Source organism: Mirounga angustirostris, unplaced genomic scaffold, assembly GCF_029215605.1.
Source record: "Mirounga angustirostris isolate CCGP_5_RB_7025 unplaced genomic scaffold, mMirAng1.0.hap1 SCAF_13, whole genome shotgun sequence".
NCBI classification, from domain to species: Eukaryota; Metazoa; Chordata; class Mammalia; order Carnivora; family Phocidae; genus Mirounga; species Mirounga angustirostris.
The window spans coordinates 49,313,112-49,318,919 of NW_026991721.1; the positions used below are offsets into that span (position 1 = coordinate 49,313,112).

Below are 5,808 nucleotides of genomic sequence, written 5' to 3' on the forward strand. Positions count from 1 at the left end.
CTTATTCAGGTCAGTTCAATAAACATTGAGGATCTACTAAGTGTCAGACACTGTGCTAGATGTTGAGGCAGGTAAAAAGAAAATAAAAACAAAAGACAAAATACAGTCTTCTTGAGGAACTCAGTCACATGAGAAAGAGAAATAACTGAAAAATTAAACTCTAATTAGATAAATATTTGTAGGGCCACATTTCCAGAATCTAGATGAGCCACTTTCAAAGGTCACTTTGGTGTAACCAAGATTATGCCACAATGTCTGTCTGTATCATACTGATGGGCCCTTCCATGTGTGAGTGAGACAGTGAAAATCTACGTTTATTTGATGACCTTGAAAAATTCTCTGAGTAATCAAGGATTCAGTTCAGAGTTGAGGTTTTTGGGTTTTGTTTAATTATATTCCAAGTCTGTAGAAAATGGTAAACTAGATTGAAAAGTTAAAGTAAGTCAATTACCTAAAGCAAAAATTTTTTCATGTTGTTTTGAAGAAACACTGAAGTTGTAATATCTCAGAAACTTAACAGAAAACAGTTGTATTAATAGGTCATAGTTGTATACACTGACATAGTTTGGATCCTATATGTTCTCTTTACCATAATGCAGGGTTTGGCAAACTTTGTAAAAGTCCAGATAATTTGGCTTTCTAAGTCATGTGGTCTCTGTGGCAGTTACTCACCTTTGCCATTGTAATAATACACAAGATGTCATAGACAGTGTATAAATAAATGAGTATGCTGGGTTCCAACAAAACTTTATTTATAAAAACAGGTGGCAAGTGCAGTTTGGCCCACAGACCATATTTGCTGATCTCCACCATAGTGGGCCCCAAAATCTTGGCATTCTTTTGATTGTGCAATAGTAGATATAGTTATTAACTATAGTAATATATTCAAAGATAGTCCAGCCAGTTGAAAACTTTTGCCATTGTTTTTTTTAAAGTTAAATTTCCTCTCTATTTTCACCTCTTTAAGGAGGAGACAATAACTATTAATAATAATGCATAGGCCAAGAAAATTTCTCTGTAAAGGGACTCAAACATCCATAGCTGTATTCTCTGCAATTATTTGAATAGGAAAATATAGCCAAATACTTTATGTTGAGAGCATTCATAAGATATTTCCTTTAATTTTGTGGACTTCATGTGTGACTACATCTTGTGTAATATATATAGATGATATATTCTAATTTTCAGCACTGATATGGAATCAGTGTCTTTAAAAACTATAGAAACGTGGTATAGACCAAATACAAGAGAATAATAGTCAGGGGCTCAAACCACAAAAGTCATCAAGCCCGTGGGTAAAAATCAGAATGAGAGGAAATAAGTTGATAAGGATTTAAAGTCCAGCAAAGGGCACATTCATTTGGTGCATGCTCTCCAATTTATATACCTGCCCAGGAAGTTCTCACCGGAAGGGCTAACGAGCTACTACCTAAAAGGGGATGGTAGCAGATATTTTTCTGAACTTAAAGGTAGGAGTTCTGGAGCCAGCCTCTGCAGTACGGCAATGAGAGATGGGTTATGTGACCTCAAAAGTGACTTCCAAAGCTAATGTTCTGTGAAGTCTGCAGCTGTGGTGGCTATCCTGGGTCACCATCTCAGGAGGAAGGCTGATGCCTCACTGCCAGCCATGCTTTGAGTAAACACGGTCACTTACCTGCCTCCATGAGCTGCCTTTTGGTCCATGAACCCCATCTGTGGCCATTGTCCATGTACTCCAAGGGAAACAGAAATCAACCCTGGGGCTTGAGTGTGAATTGCCAGCCTCAAGGACTTGCCTGTCTCTTCTGGGCCAGGGAAGGTTATCCTGTTTCCTGACCCTCTTCTTCTCTTTAGAATGAAGGATATAGCCATGTCCCTTCCATCTCCCCACATTGGATAGCCCATGTATTCAGAAAAGGACTGAAAGGGAATAACATCAGAAAATAATCTACCTGGAAAGTGCTAGTTAATGATGGAAAGTCCTAATATACCCAAGTTAAAGACAAGAGAACTTTATCAAGTTTATCAGGGATGAAGCCTGGACCCAAATTCAGGGCTTTAGATGCTGGCAAATAGTGTTTTTTGTTTATTTGGGTTTTTGTTTTGTTTTTTGCTTTTGTTACTTTTACACTATTCTATCAGGATGGTTTTCCTACTTCCATGAAATAAAATATAAAGCTATATTTTCAATAACAATAAATAATTGAAAAAAATAATGAATAGCCAAGAGCTATAACAAATATTTCAGTAATTCTAAATTAAAAAAAAAAAAAAGCTTCATTTTTTTTTTACACTCATCACAATCATGGTACGTATTACTATTGTCATCACTGTACAAAGAAGGAAATTGACATTTGTAGAGGCTGAGTGGGAGAACTATTTTTGCTTCACTCAATGGACCTATATCATTGCTCCTTTTCAGTCTCTGCCTTGGGGAAAATTTATATACATTTTGCAATATACATTTCAATCTTCTGTATGAAACATTTCTGAATCCTCAATAGATTGCAATAAATTGCAATAAAACATAATTGCAATAAAACTGGGAATAAAATAATTATTTGCAAATATTGAAGCCATGGCTGGCTTCATTCTTTAAGATTGCTCCAGTCTCTCTCTTGACCGAGGGTTAGCATCAATAAGAAGCACCATACTGTGTTGTAGGAAGCCTACAAAAGTAACAAGCATGGAATAGTTCACACAGTGTGTGTGTGTATATTATATATATATATATATATATATATATATATATGTATGTATATATGTATATATATATACACATATATGTTTTTATTGTATATATTTTATATATGTATATATTATGTACATATATATATGTGTGTGTGTGTGTGTATATATATATATATATATATATATATATATATATATATATATCTATCTCCAGAGCAAGACATACAAAGGGCTCTCTCTTCTTCCAACCTCAAGTCATTGAGAAGGAAACCTCCTTCTAAGCTTAGGTTATTTACTTTTATTATGTCCCTAGGTCAGGAACTCTGCAGGACCACAGCATCTGATCTATTGCTAACATTAATCTGGGGGAGCCAGATTGTTCTGTAGTGATAACAGGGGAGATAAAGGGTATTGTGTAAATAAATTACACCTACCTGTAACTAAGCCTGTCTCCTGTCATCTATCCTTTGTTATTTTTCTTTCTCAATAAATGGCTTCCCATCGCTTCTCGGCCTTTTGGCTAAGATCAAGTGTAGTATTTGTTCTTATCAGTTTAATAAATGGCTTCCTTAAGAGAAGTCAAATTCTAGAAAATTCTATGCAGTGCTTACTTTATATAAATAAAACGTAGTTAACATAATGGGTGTTGCTATCATATTCCATGGGGACTGTGTGTATCTAAAATGAGTTGGGAGAGGGGGGTGGGGGGATGGGTTAGCCTGGTGATGGGTATTAAAGAGGGCACGTTCTGCATGGAGCACTGGGTGTTATCCACAAACAATGAATCATGGAACACTACATCAAAAACTAATGATGTAATGTATGGTGATTAACATAACATAATAATAAAAAAAATAAAAAAAAATAAAATGAGTTGGGAGATTGTAAAGCATATGAAGAGTGGATGGACCCTATGACCCAAGCTTAAATAAGGTTTGAATCTCAGTCCAGCCATTTATTTCTTCTATGACTGGTGAGAAAATTATTCTTTCTTGTAACCTTAGGAAATAGGAGTAATATAGTCAGTCCTAAAGAGTTGCTGTAAGGCTTCACTAAGTAAATGCGTGTAAAGCACCACCTAGTGCGGTACCTAGAACATAAACAAGTGGTTCTAACAAGTGGGAGATGTTGTTATACCCAACAGCAAATGGACTTTCTTGTATAATGCTGATGGAAGGGAAATATTTCCTTCTGGATTTTTTTTTTTTTTTTTTAGTGTGTTTTAAGAGCCTAAAAATGTTATTTCTGTCCTAATAATCCAATTTCTAGGAGTCTCGCCTTACAGAAATCTCACAGTATCACTTTCTGGTCTAAAATACCTCAATAGTTCCACATTGCCCTCAGGGTAAGGATCAATATCTAAAACAAAACAAAATCTTTAATTTACCCTTATGATCTTGCACCTGTTAATTCCTCAGCTTCATCACTCTTGTTTCACACTGGAATTCTAGGTTCTGGATGTAATAGATGTCTCTCAGGCTCTCAGAGGAGCCATGCACACACATTTCCAGCTGGCTAAACCAGCTTTTCCTTCCCCTCTTTACCCAAGCTCTTCTTCTCTTTAAGTGCCACTCACTCCAGGAAGCCTTATCATTAACTTTACCTCTGAGTTAGTTGCCTTGAAGAATCCTCTAGATTTCTATTTTGACACTTTTATTCTAGAGGCTAATCACTAGTTGATATCCACCTTAGGATATGAACATGGATTTTCACTTGTCATTGTATCTTCAATGCCTAGCATATTTGTGTTTATGACAAATGTTTCATATTTATTGAAGGAGGGCAGGAAATAAATCCAGAACAAAACGAAAAGAGCTCTGGACACTGAGACACCCATCACTGTGTTAGTTTAAAGAGTAAATAAATTTTCCAAGTAGAAAATGGGTTAAATAGTGATTTCCCACATTGTGGGCTACAAAACCAGTGGATTTTATGTAAAAGAGTTTATAATAGGGGTGCTTGGGTGGCTCACTCAGTTCAGCGTCCCACTCTTTATTTTGGCTCAGGTCATGATCTCAGAGTCCTGAGACTGAGCCCCGAGTGGAGCTCCACCCTGGGCGTGGAGCCTGCTTAAGTTTCTCTATCTCCCTCACCCCTTCCTCCCCCCACACCCTGCTCTCTCTCTCTCTCTCAAAAAAAAGAGTTTATAATAGCAAATAAAAATGATATCTATATTAAGTTAGAAAATAATATATAAAATTATGCATTCAGTTACCTCAATTATAAAAATTACATATAAAAGAAATAGATTGGAAGAAATACTCTAAACTGGTATTGAATCTTATCTCTGGGCAGGAGGATAATGAAAGATTTAAAAATTTTTCATTCTATTTTTTTATATTTTCAAATGTTATAAATGAGTGTGTATTTGTAAGTTTTCTTGTTATTTTATAATATATTATTTTTTCTGTAATTGTCTTTTTGTCTTTAATATGTCTTGTACATCAATTCAATACATATTTTATTTCCTTTTTAAATTTAAATTCAGTTAATTAACATAAGAGTATGTTATTAGTTTCAGAGGTAGAGTTCAGTGATTCATCAGTCTTGTATAATACCCAGTCCTCATTATATCACATGCCTTCCTTAATGTCCATTACCCAGTTACCCCATCCCACACCCCCCTCCCCTCCAACAACCCTCAGTTTGTTTCCTATGATTAAGAGTCCCTTATGGTTTGTCTTCCTCTCTGATTTAATTTTGTTTTATTTTTCCCTCCCTTCCCCTGTGATCCTTTGTTTTGTTTCTTAAATTCCAAATATGAGTGAGATCATATGATAATTGTCTTTCTCTAATTGACTTATTTTGCTTACCATAATACCCTCCAGTTCCATCGACATCATTGCAAATAGCAAGATTTCATTTTTGATGGCTGAATAGTATTCCACTTTGTATATACACCACATCTTCTTTAACCATTCATCTGTCGATGGGCATCTGGGCTTTTTCCATAGATTGGCTATTGTGGACATTGCTGCTATGAACATCGGGGTGCAAGTGCTCCTTCTTTTCACTACATCTGTATCTTTGGGGTAAATACCTAGTAGTGCAATTGCTGAGTCATAGGGTAGCTCTATTTTCAACTTTTCGAGTAACTCCATACTGTTTTTCAGACTGGCTGTACCAGCTTGCATTCCC

General features: G+C 35.6%; 1 pseudogene; it reads left to right on the forward strand.

Moving 5' to 3' along the window:
• The first annotated feature begins 3,170 nt into the window (after positions 1-3,170).
• Positions 3,171-3,286, forward strand: LOC123858152 (U2 spliceosomal RNA; annotated as a pseudogene).
• Positions 3,287-5,808: the final 2,522 nt, after the last annotated feature.